This window comes from Sorghum bicolor, chromosome 1 (genome assembly GCF_000003195.3).
Source record: "Sorghum bicolor cultivar BTx623 chromosome 1, Sorghum_bicolor_NCBIv3, whole genome shotgun sequence".
Taxonomy (NCBI): domain Eukaryota; kingdom Viridiplantae; phylum Streptophyta; class Magnoliopsida; order Poales; family Poaceae; genus Sorghum; species Sorghum bicolor.
This window is the reverse complement of record NC_012870.2, coordinates 18,337,828-18,351,032: the sequence shown is the minus strand read 5'-3', so window position 1 is coordinate 18,351,032 and position 13,205 is coordinate 18,337,828. Positions and strand designations below refer to the sequence as shown.

Here is a 13,205-nt window from a genome sequence, read left to right as displayed (position 1 = left end):
GCACGTGCTAACGCTACGGCAACATTCTGGTATATGTAAATTACAACTAAAATATACAACGTAATATAATTGTTTCAGGTCAGAAAAAAACATCATCCATGCTTTTGATAGCGGCAAAATAATCTTGACCATATCAAAAAACAATCTTGAGAATATCAAAACAAATCTTTTCAAATATCAAAACAATCTTGACAGGGAATGTATTTCCTCCATTACTGAACCAGAATTACTGCTAAAGCCCTTCTTCACCTTAAAATTCAAAGGGTACAGGTTCCATTAACCAATATATTATCGCATTCCTGAGATACAATAAGTATGTTGACCAATAACTCTCAGAGCAATAATACATGATGATTGGGGAAATTTAGGGGCAAATATCGTACTCAACTCTTAACTCAAACCCAACCTAAACAGAATTCCCTCTCGTAGAACTCCTCATACCTAAACAAAATTGGCAGTGTGTGGGGGTACAAACCCCTATACCCTTATGGCTAGACTTGGGCCAGGAGGCTTGGCCCATTACGAGACGAGTTCAAGGCTTGATCCGACAACCTGGAGTTTCGCGCAAGGAAACAAGATGTGGAGATCAAGCAGGATTCTAGTCGGTTAGAATAGGAATTGATATCGAATTATCCATGGCAATTGTAACCGACTAGGATTAGTTTCCAGATCTGTAACCCTGCCCTCCGGACTATATAAGGAGGGGCAAGGGACCCCCCTAGGACACATCATAATCTCTCAACACAATCCAATACAACCCGACGCAGGACGTAGGTATTACGCCAACTCGGCGGCCGAACCTGGATAAAAAGCTTGTCCGTGTCCTGCGTCACCATCGAGTTCGTAGTTTGCGCACCGTCTACCGATAAACTACTACCGTGGGTATACCCCAAGGTAGACTGCCGACCAGCTTTCGTCGACAGTGGCGCGCCAGGTAGGGGGTGTGCGTGCAACTTTTCCGGCGAACAAGATGGTCACGATCCCAGCTTCCGCGACCGTGCCCGAAGGCCTCACGTTCACCGTCGGCCAAATCACGTGGACGACGCGCAGCGGCGGTTTCGCGACCACGGTTCCGAAAGAGATCCAGATCCAATCTGAGACCACGTCGTCTCCGACCACGCGCGTGACGACACCAAGCTCCCGACCACCGCTCCCGCTCTACAAGGGAAGGGAGATCGACTGCTCGGACCTCCTCCAAGCGCTCGATCGCGCTGACTCCAAGCTATTCGAAGTCTCCCAACTAATAGATGGAGTTCTGCGCCGGCCCGACCAAGCCGCTCGAGCGGATTCTTCGAAATTCCGCCGGCCAACTCGTGTCACCACACACGAACGGCTGGGAACATCCCTGACGATAACCTCAACCCCCTCAGGACGATCCGTCGAGCTCAAAAAGGAAGACTATCCTTGCGGCCTGAACAACTCGGCCTCTGTTTATTCACGGCATGTCCAATCCGTTTTCAGCAAAGCGGGCTGGTCGCCGACAAGGAACAATCGCCACCATGTCAACATGGTGACCATCCGAGAGCTACGGGACGGCCAGGTTTCCAGCACCAACTCAAGCACCGGCTCCGTCCCCACCGAGGTTGTGAACACCGAAGACGAGGACTATGACCTGGATTTTCCTTCACACCCTCCGGGTTTCGACCGATTCCCGATATTCCCCCCCCGGCGAGGGGATATTGTATTCAATGTCAGCGCCGACGAACCAGCCGTTGACGGAGAAACAGACGACCAGAGGCAACTCCGTGAACAGCGTAACGCCGAGCGCGCCCGACGGCGTGCAGACGAGCAACAACAGACGCCGCCAGGCAACCTCAACGATGCCTTCGACATGGTCGGGGACCAGCCGGTCTACAAAACGCCAAGCGCCAACGTGGCTGTCGCCATGGCCAATCTGGATCGGCTTCCTGACACCCCCGAATGCCAGGGAGTCCGGACCAGTATCCGAGCACACCTGATCGCCGCAATGGGACAGACAGCCGCTCTGCTCAAGAGAGTCCAGGACGCCTCTTATACGGAAGCCGCCTCCGACCAGACTCATCGTAGCCGGGCCTCACCCAGCAGGCGTCGCCGCAGCCGCTCCCCCGACAACCGTCGAGGGGACTCACGGCGCGATGATGGTGGTCGGGACGCCGATGGCCGCCGCCAGCAGGACCGCGTACGCGGCCAAGAAGAAGAAGATCAACACAGGGATCTCCGCCACAACATCCCCCCCAAAGATGCCCGGGACCGCATCAACAGGCGCGCCGCAGAAAGAGCAGTCCATGAGAACCTGCGCCGCATCGAGTACGACGCGACCCACGGTCCTCCGGGCCTAAGGCAGTTCTCTTCACACCTCCGCCAAGTCGTGTGGCCCCGCAATTTCAAGCTCGAAAAACTTAAAAAATACGACGGCAAGGAAAATCCAGAGAACTGGATCACTCTCTACGAAATCGCCGTCCGATCAGCGGCAGGAGATGAGCACGTCATGGCTAATTACTTCCCCGTAGTCCTCGACCAGGCTGGTCATCAGTGGCTTCTCGGCTTGCCCGAGGACTCCTTCGACTCTTGGGAGGAGCTGCGTCAGGCTTTCATCGACAACTTCATCGCCACATGCGAGCAGCCCGGAAACAAGTATGACCTTGAAAGGATAAGAGACAGGAAGAATGAACCTCTGCGCGATTACATCCGACGATTCTCGGATATGCGTCTCAAAATCCCGAGGATTTCTCATGACGAGGCCATATCAGCCTTTATCAAGGGTTTGCGTTTCCATGAAGCGCTGAGGAACAAGCTATTGCGTAAGCGCCCATCAACGGTAGCGGAGCTCCTCGCCACGGCTAAAAATTACGCCGATGCTGATGACGCAGAAAAACTAATCCGAGACGATGCGAGAGGCACCGACCAGCCCTCCCGGCGAGACGACGGTCGTGGTCGCTACGACAACAGAAATCATCGCCGCTCCGACAACCGCGATCACCGAGAGGGTTGGGATCGGCGGCGCGACAGCCGCGACGACTTCAGAGGAAAGCGCCCTCGCGAGTACGACCACGAAGTAAACACGGTCAAACGTCCCAATGGACGACGGGACTACCAAGACGACTACAACAAAACGTTGAAGGGACCGTGCCAGCTACACCCGAAGTCTAACCATACCATGGAAGAGTGCCGCGTCCTCAAAAGTATCTATACACGGCGGGCCGCCCAAGAAGACACCGCCAAGAAAAGCAGCAAACGCGACGGGCACGACCACGAAGATGAGGATGAGGACCAAGACAGGGACCCCCGACACCAATATGTCAGCCCTACCGACGTGGTTCACTCCATTTTCGGGGGCAAGGTCTCCACTGAGTCCAAGCGAGAAAGAAAACTGTTAAAGAGAGCCTGCCTCAACATAGACAGCACGGACGGGCTGATCGCAGATCCGAAATTTCCCGCCTGGTCCCACAGGGAGATCGCGTTCAGCAGGAAGGACCAGTGGGCCACTATCCCAGAGCCGGGTCGTTTCCCACTGATTCTTGATCCCTGCATCAATAGCATCAGATTCGAGCGCGTGCTCGTGGACGGGGGAAGCTCCATCGACATCCTCTTCCGCAACAGCCTGCCCGCCCTCAAGATATCACCGGCGCAACTAAAACCTTACGACGCCCAATTCTGGGGGGTTTTGCCAGGTCAAAGTTCGGTGCCCCTCGGACAGATAACATTGCCTGTCCAATTCGGCACACCCGATCACTTCCGGACGGAGTTCATCAACTTCGTAGTCGCGGACTTCGACGGGACCTACCACGCCATACTGGGCCGCCCATCACTGACAAAGTTCATGGCAGTCCCGCACTACTCATACCTGGTGCTTAAGATGCCCACGGAGAAGGGCGTCCTGACCGTCAGAGGCAACGTCTATACTGCGTACACCTGCGAAGAAGAAAGTTTCAAGATCACCGAGGCAATTGACCTCTCAATCCGCATGGCGGAAACAGCAACCCAAGCCGCACAGCTGCCCCCCGACCAGCTCCGATTACCCGAGCAAGAGACAGCCAGAAAGAATTCGAAATCCAAGGAGTACAAAGAAGTGCAGCTGGTCGAAGGTAACCCCGAGAAGACAGCCCTCATCGGGGCTAACCTGGATCCAAAATAGGAAGACGCGCTCGTCAGGTTTCTAAAGGACAACGTGAGCGTTTTCGCATGGAAACCCGCAGACATGCCCGGTGTCCCACGAAACCTGATCGAGCACTCCTTAAACGTCTCGAAGACCGCAAGACCAATCAAGCAAAAACTACGACGGTTCGCTCGTGACAAAAAGGAGGCTATTAGGACAGAGATAACACGGCTTCTAGCAGCCGGATTCATAAAAGAGGTGTATCATCCCGATTGGCTCGCCAATCCGGTTCTTGTACGCAAAAAGAATAATGAATGGAGAATGTGCGTTGATTACACCGATCTCAACAAGCACTGTCCTAAAGATCCTTTTGGTCTTCCTCGCATCGACGAGGTGGTCGACTCAACGGCCGGATGCGAACTCCTCTCCTTTCTAGATTGCTACTCTGGTTATCACCAGATCTCGTTAAAGGAAGAAGATCAGATCAAAACATCCTTCATCACACCCTTCGGCGCATATTGTTACACTACCATGTCTTTCGGACTTAAAAACGCCGGGGCCACTTATCAAAGGGCCATCCAGCAATGCCTCCACGACGAGATTCGCGATGACCTCGTCGAGGCCTACGTGGACGACGTGGTCGTAAAAACAAGGGACGCGAGCACCCTGATCGACAACTTAGACCGAACCTTCAAGGCACTCAATAGGTACAAGTGGAAGCTCAACCCCAAGAAATGCATTTTCGGCGTTCCTTCCGGTCTACTGCTCGGCAACGTCGTCAGTCGCGACGGCATACGACCAAACCCTTCAAAAGTCAAAGCCGTACTCGACATGCGACCACCGAAGAACGTCAAGGACATTCAGAAGCTAACCGGATGCATGGCCGCCCTCAGCCGTTTCATTTCAAGGCTGGGAGAAAAAGGCCTCCCTTTCTTCAAACTATTGAAAGCGTCAGAAAAATTCTCCTGGACCGAAGAAGCCAACGCCGCGTTCACTCAGCTTAAGATCTTCCTCACTTCACCGCCTGTCCTCACAGCGCCTCAGCCTAATGAAGACCTGCTCCTTTACATTGCTGCAACCGACAGGGTTGTTTCCACGGCAATAGTGGTCGAGCGAGATGAACCAGGTCACGTCTTCAAGGTCCAGAGACCCGTTTACTTCATAAGCGAAGTTTTAAACGAATCCAAGGCCAGGTACCCACAAATACAGAAGCTTATATACGCCATCCTGATAACGTCAAGAAAACTGAAGCATTACTTCGACGGCCATCGAGTCCTGGTGACAACCAGCTTTCCTCTCGGTGACATCCTGCGCAATAAAGACGCCAATGGCAGAATCGTGAAATGGGCAATGGAGTTATGTCCATTTTCCCTGGAGTTCCAGAGTCGCACCACTGTCAAGTCCCAAGCCCTGGTCGATTTCATTGCCGAATGGACGGATCTCAACGAACCTTCCGTTCCCGATGTCTCAGACCACTGGTCTATGTTCTTCGATGGGTCCTTGAACATCAACGGTGCAGGCGCTGGGATACTGTTCGTATCACCCAACAAGGACAAACTCCGCTACGTCCTTAGGATCCTTTTCCCGGCGTCAAACAACGTCGCCGAATACGAAGCATGCTTACACGGCATACGACTAGCCGTTGAACTGGGGGTCAAGCGCCTCTATGTCTACGGCGACTCTGCCTTGGTCATCAACCAGCTCAACAAGGAGTGGGACGCAACCCACGAGAAGATGGATCTCTACTGCAAAGAAATTCGCAAATGGGAAACTCACTTCTATGGCATAGAGTACATCCACGTGGTCCGGGACAAGAACCAAGCAGCAGATGCGTTGTCAAAGTTAGGCTCATCTCGGGCCCAGATCCCGCGGGGTATTTTTGTCCAGGACATCCATGAGCCAAGCGTAAGCCCTCCCCTGGTCGACAAGCAACCCACCGAGGCAATGCTCATAGATGACGCCACTCCGGCAACCGGTGGGCGTGACTGGCGCACCCCGTTCATCAAATACATATCAGACGGAACAGGCTATCAGGACAAAACAGAGAACGAGCGCCTCATCCGACGGTCAAAGAACTACATCCTGGTCGACGGAAAACTCATGCGGAAAAACGCAAGCTCCGAAGTACTGCTCAAGTGCATACCCCAAGACGATGGTATCAAGCTCTTGGAAGACATACACGCTGGATCCTGCGGCAACCACGCCGCATCTAGAACGCTGGTCGGAAAGGCTTTCCGAGCAGGTTTTTATTGGCCAACCGCGGTCGGCGACGCAGAAAAACTGGTTCGGCATTGCGAAGGATGTCAGTTTTTCGCTAAGAGGACCCACGTACCCGCCCATGAAATTCAGACTATCCCGTCGTCTTGGCCCTTTGCTTGCTGGGGGCTTGACATGATCGGACCATTTAAACCAGCCCCGGGCAACTTCAAGTTTGTCTTCGTGCTAATCGACAAGTTCTCCAAGTGGATCGAATACATGCCCTTGGTCAAGGCAACCTCCGAGAAGGCCGTGGAGTTTCTCAATCAAATCATACACAGATTCGGCATCCCGAACAGCATAATCACCGACCTGGGCACTCAGTTTACTGGCACCACTTTTTGGGATTTCTGCGATGACAGAGGCATAGTCATAAAATATGTGTCAGTAGCACACCCACGTGCTAACGGTCAAGTCGAACGTGCTAATGGAATGATCGTTGATGCCCTAAAGAAGAGGCTGTACACCGAAAACGACAGAGCACCCGGTCGATGGATGAGAGAATTGCCGGCAGTAGTCTGGGGCCTCCGAACCCAGACCAGTCGAAACACAGGGGTGTCTCCCTACTTCATGGTATACGGTGCAGAGGCGGTCCTGCCGGCCGACATACACTTCAGATCTCCTAGAATCGAGCACTACGACGAGGCGACTGCCGACAACGCCAGGGAACTCGAAGTCAATTGCATGGAGGAAAATCGTTTAGTTTCATGTCTCCGAACAGCAAAATATCTCGCGGCAGTCAGGCGATACTACAACAGGAACGTCAAGGACCGTTCCTTTGTGGTCGGCGATCTGGTGCTTCGATGGAAAACGAACCAGGAGGGAATGCACAAGTTATCCACTCCCTGGGAAGGACCCTTCGTGGTGACCAAGGTCACACGACCTACGTCCTACAGATTGGCATACCCAGACGGAACACGAGTGCCTAACTCTTGGCACATCGACAAACTGCGACGATTCTATCCATAACGTTTTAATGGCTTTCTTTTGTAAGTATCTTATAATTTTTGATAATAAGATTCTATATTTCTCGCCTATACCTTGTCGTACGCAGCACCCAGCAAAACTCCTGCAATGGATGCTCTTGGCGACAACCAAGACAAATACGGTGACACGTCACTCAGACATTCTTACAGCGCTCAAAACAACAGTCATGACAAAAAAGAAAACTTTATTACAAACTTTACATACAAAGTTTACAATAAACACCCTGACGGGCAGATACTAGTCTATTCCTACAGACTACTTTATTGGCCTAGCTGCTCGGGCTGATCACCCGCCTGGCCTTGCTGCCCGGACGAAGGGGTCGGGGCCACCGGCGCCTGGCTGGTCGAGACCGCAGGCGTCGACCGCCCATCTCCAGCAACGGACGCGCCCGACAACTCCCTGGCCGACCTATCTGAGCTCGGCTGGTCTGGAGGAGTGGCCGTTCCGCACAGGTTGATGTCGCCGATCACCGTCGACGACAAATCCAGCAGACTACCCCGAAGTTCGTCCGCTTCCTGTGGGCCGACTTCCTTCGGGTACCCCTTCTCCAGCCTGCTCAAGTCAACCAGGGGGTAGTGGGCGCGCACCATGCTGAGGACGTGCGCGCCGGCAAACTCTCCGGCGTCCTTCACAAACTGCTGGAGCCAGTCCCACGCCCGTTGCGCCTTCCCGACTGGGGTCAACTGCGGCGCGCGGGGCTGGCTCTCCGGGAGCTCGGGACTGATCAGGTCCAGGACCGGGGACACTCCCTTCCAGATCTTGCAACAGTTGGCCTTCCAGGAGTCCCGGTCCCTGATCAGCTCATCCAGGTGCTTCTTGGTGTTCACCTTGAGCACTGCAAACGAAATGAAACGTTACCAGACAAGCACAGGGCAGGCAGCAATCAACAAGGCGGCACTCATTACCAGCTAACTCCCGGTCTTTTCGGCCCAACTCCTCTTCCGCTCGCCGCCCGGACTCCTGTGCACTGGCGAGCTGTTGGCCGAGCTGCTCCTTCTCTTGTTGGAGGCTCGCCACCTCCTCCTCCAAGTCTGCGTGAATCGATTAACTGGTCAGCAAAGCAAACTATACAAGTATGTGAAACTGCTCGGAGCGTGTGACTAACCTTCCTGCAGCCGGTACTGGTCGGCCAGGCGACGAGAGAGGTCGAGACGACGCTCCTTTTCGGCGCTCATCTCGACCACCTTCTCTCCGACCTCCGCCCGCAACCGGTCTACCTCCGCGGCAAGGGCCTTGTTCTCGGCCATGACGCCTTCTATCTGGTCAAAGCACCGTTTCCGGTACTTCGCCGTTTTCATAACGTCCTACAAAGCAAGCATATAAGAATGCGCAGAAGACAAGGCAAAAGATCGCGCGGCAGCTCAAAACGCCGCTTACCTTGACCTCGTCGACAAGGCGCTTAGCCGCGCGCTCCACCCTGGCGGCCTCTTCGGACTCGGCGAGCTCCTCATGACCGATAAAGTGATCCCCGCGTTGGCGCCACACATACACGTGTTGGCGGCCATCACGGGGACGACCCTCGATCTCTTCTACCTCGTCGTCGGAGGCCGCCCTGGTTTCCTCCTCCTGGGCTGCGTCACCCCCGGTGGTAGTCCCAGGCGCCACCGTCCCTTGGACCAGACCTGGGGAGCCCGCAGCCGGAGAGGCTCCTGCTCGGGGCGGCAGGGGGACTTCACTCCCCCCGGCAGGAGGAGCGGTCGGAGACTTTCCCTTCTCCGAGGAGTCAGTTGGGGGAGCCTCCCCAGCCCTGGTCGGGCTGCTTGTTGTAGTAGGCGCCGCGCTCGGGAGCCCCTCCGTGCTCCCAGGCGCGACTGCAGCTGTTGGCTGCTCTGTGGTCTGGGGGGCCGCATCCCCAGAACCGCGGGCAGGCTCGCCCGTTCCCTGGCCAGCAGTTTGGCCAGGGTCGACATCCGATGCCGCACTACAGGAACAAAAGTTAAAAAAAAAAGAAAAAAAAAGAGAGAGGAGTCCAAAATACGTAAGTTGAACACTTACAGGTCTGACCGCCGATGGGTCGCGGTGAACCTCCTCCTCGCCCGGCCGGTCGGCGCCTGTGCCCCCACCTCGGCAACTTGCGGGGCAGCCGCGTCGCTGGCCACTCGATCAGTGGCGACCGGCGCAGCGTTTGGGCGGTCCCGAGGCCGTCGGACCAGCGACGGCGCAGCCTCCTCGTCGTCCTCGTCGTCGTCGACGATCCGCACGAGCCGACGACGCTTCGGCGCTTGGCTGCTCTCCGCCGGTAGGTCTGCCGGCAGCTCCGGCGTTGGCAAGGGATTCGCCGGCAATGGCCTTTTCCCCGCTACCCTCTCCTCGGAGGTCAGGACGGGGCGGGCTCGGTCTTCTTCCGACGGGACCTCTCCCACAGGATCTTCCATCCCCGGTACCAGTGATGCGTACACTACGCACCGGTCGACGTCACCGACCTGCAAAAGCAACAGAGGTGAGCCAACTGCAGACGACATAAGAATGATCAAACGGGCTATGCTACATACCTTTGGTGCTGGTCGTCCTAGTTTGAAGGCTTGCACCCGATCACTGCTACGGGTGAAGCCCCCATCGGCAAAGTTAAACAGCTCGTTCAGCAGCTGTTGTACCTCCGCCTTCTCCAGGATCTCCGACCGCATCCTGGTCGGGTCTGCGCTTCCGGCATATTCATACGCCGAGTGCACCCTCTTCTGGCAGGGCATCACCCGGCGGCAAATGAAGTTGCCGACCACGCTAAACCCGTCCAGGCGCGACCAGTCGATCAGCTTCATCAGCTCCGCCACTTGACCGTCGTACTCCGGGCGGTCGCTCCAGCTCGCCCTCTTCTCGGGAACGTACCCCACGTCGCAGAACGTGGAGCTGCCCGGTTCCTCCCTGACGTAGAACCACCTCCTGTACCATTCGGTCAAAGAGGTGTTCCATGGGCAGTGTAGGTAGCGGTTCTTCATCCCATCACGAAGGTTGAGGTATACTCCACCTGCAACCTTGGAGCCTCCAACTGCTCCCTTCTTCCTCAGACAGAAAAGGTACCGGAAAAGATCAAAGTGCGGCTCTATGCCAACATAGGCCTCGCACAGATGGATGAAGGTGGAAATAAGGAGAATCGAGTTTGGGTGCAGATTGCAAATCCCGATCTCATAGTACAAAAGAAGACCCTGTAGAAAGGGATGAACAGGAACACCAAAGCCTCTCTTGATGAAGTCTTCAAAAACGACGATCTCACCGGCGCGAGGGTCGGGGTAGCTCTCCCCTTCCGGCGCCCTCCAGCCGCCGAGCTCTGCGTCGTGCAGAAGCCCCATGTCGACGAGGTCACCAAGAGACTTTGTGGTGCTGCGAGATTTTTTCCACTCCTTGGCCATCAGTTCGGCCCTCTTCCTGGAATCGCTCTTCGCCATTAGAGGTGCGAGTGCGCGCTGGGCTAGGAAAGTGCAGGAGATTGGAGAAGATGAGAGCGGAAGATTTGACGGCAATTGCAGGAGAAGCGGTACAGGAGGTCCTATTAGGCCCTTATAAACCCGCGACCCCACCTCTCCCACTTCCTGTATTCTCGGGAAGTGGGCAGGCCATGCGGCGGACGCGGCGTTTCAGTTTACAATGATTATAGGCAATTAATGCGGCGGAGTTTTCGTATCAATTGATGGTTTCCTTTTCTCAAACCATGCAAAGAGCGGTTGTACAGTTGCCAGGCGCGGCTTTTCATGCATCCGTCTGACATATCGTCAGGAGACCCCGTCATGTCAATTTTAATGGGAAAGACTTTTTCAAAAGTAAGAAGACACATACGCCAGTGAGTCAGCAATCCGGGGACTGCACCGACCACCGAGCACTCGACGCTCGGGGACTGGTCGCCCAGTCAATCAGCTCGGAACTTCAGGGACTGCACCGACCACCGAGCACTCGACGCTCGGGGACTGGTCGCCCAGTTTATCAGCTCGGAACTTCAAGGACTGCACCGACCACCGAGCACTCGACGCTCGGGGACTGGTCGCCCAGTTTATCAGCTCGGAACTTCAAGGACTGCATCGACCACCGAGTACTCGACGCTCGGGGACTGGTCGCCCAGTCTATCATCTTGGAACCTCAAGGACTGTACCGACCACCGAGTACTCGACGCTCGGGGACTGGTCGCTCAGTCTATCGGTTCAAGGCTTTAAGGCACGTACCGACCACCGAGCGTGATATGCTCGGAGACTGGTCAATTAGTCTATTCAATCGCAGACGAGCATGATATGCTCGGGGACTGGTAAAATCAATTTTTTAGACCTTGCTACAAGGCTCATACTTCGCCTTCCAGCAAGCTCGGGGACTACATCGGTACGATGCATCTTGCGATGCATCTCAGTCTCAAAACTACTTTGGGGAATTTTCTTTTGACCCTGGCACCACGTGCCTACGTCACCTACTACCAGGCTCGGGGACTAAGTGGGCACACTTCACCTTGCGGTGAATATGCTTGCTTTTTAAAAGACTATACTTTTTAGAAAAGTAAAGTGGGCACACTTCACCAAGAAAGAAATTTTTTTAATCAAGAGCACCATGCATTCTTCGAACAACCTGCTTCTTCGATGTCAATGTTGATCAACTGTCTTTTGAGTTGGTCGAAATACCGTTGCAACTGTTCGGGCGACTTTCCTGCTTATTGAAGACGTCAAGCCTCACTGATCGAAGAAGCTCAAGACGGCGTGTTACATCACAATACATGGTGCTCGGGGACTAGCTGTGGGGGTACAAACCCCTATACCCTTATGGCTAGACTTGGGCCAGGAGGCTTGGCCCATTACGAGACGAGTTCAAGGCTTGATCCGACAACCTGGAGTTTCGCGCAAGGAAACAAGATGTGGAGATCAAGCAGGATTCTAGTCGGTTAGAATAGGAATTGATATCGAATTATCCATGGCAATTGTAACCGACTAGGATTAGTTTCCAGATCTGTAACCCTGCCCTCCGGACTATATAAGGAGGGGCAAGGGACCCCCCTAGGACACATCATAATCTCTCAACACAATCCAATACAACCCGACGCAGGACGTAGGTATTACGCCAACTCGGCGGCCGAACCTGGATAAAAAGCTTGTCCGTGTCCTGCGTCACCATCGAGTTCGTAGTTTGCGCACCGTCTACCGATAAACTACTACCGTGGGTATACCCCAAGGTAGACTGCCGACCAGCTTTCGTCGACACAGTGAAACAGTGAATACATGAGAGCATTTTCAAAAAAAAATTGGCAGAAAACATAAGCATACAAACAATGCCCCCTCCCCCCCAAAAAAAAATGCAGATCAAGTAAACATTCTATATTCTTGGCAAATAAAATGTGCTAGTGACAGAGATTCTTTGATTTTTGCAAGCAGAGATCCTTTCATTCAGTTATTTAGGCATAAGGAGATAAAGACATATATATGCTTAGAAATTTCTAATTTGTACCCTATTCACTGTAGTCTCCATAAATGATTATGAATTTCTATGCTATATATTCTTACTTGAGGAATGGCAAAGTCAATATCTTCATCAAGGAAGGATTTCTTTGTTGTGACAAAAATCTCTGACTCTATTCTATCTATTTTCTCATCTTGGTTTGCATCAGCTTTTGATTCCTTCTATGGTCTTTCGTCTGTTTTCAGCATTTAATAGTATTAAGTGGAGGATAAAAAGACCATAATACCCCTAGCATGAAATTTGTTTTCATAAAGTTTGGTTTATTTCTTGTATAAATGAAAATTTTTAGCACATATTGTATTGTAGTGTGATGCTGTCCAAATATTTATTGTGATCCAGATATGTACTATTATAATGTCTAAATTGTTAATTTATTTGTTTACTATTACTCAAAATATACAAGAAACAAACCAAACTTTGCAAAATTTTTGTTGATGCCAGGGGTATTATGGTCTTTTTAACCTCC

At 53.3% G+C, this 13,205-nt stretch overlaps 1 long non-coding RNA gene across 1 annotated transcript; it reads right to left on the bottom strand.

The window, feature by feature from the left end:
- LOC110431957 lies at positions 251-12,887 on the bottom strand. Its single transcript, XR_002449420.1, has 2 exons — positions 12,784-12,887; positions 251-441 (listed from the first exon to the last, which is right to left on the bottom strand). It is a non-coding gene; the product is annotated as an uncharacterized LOC110431957 (long non-coding RNA).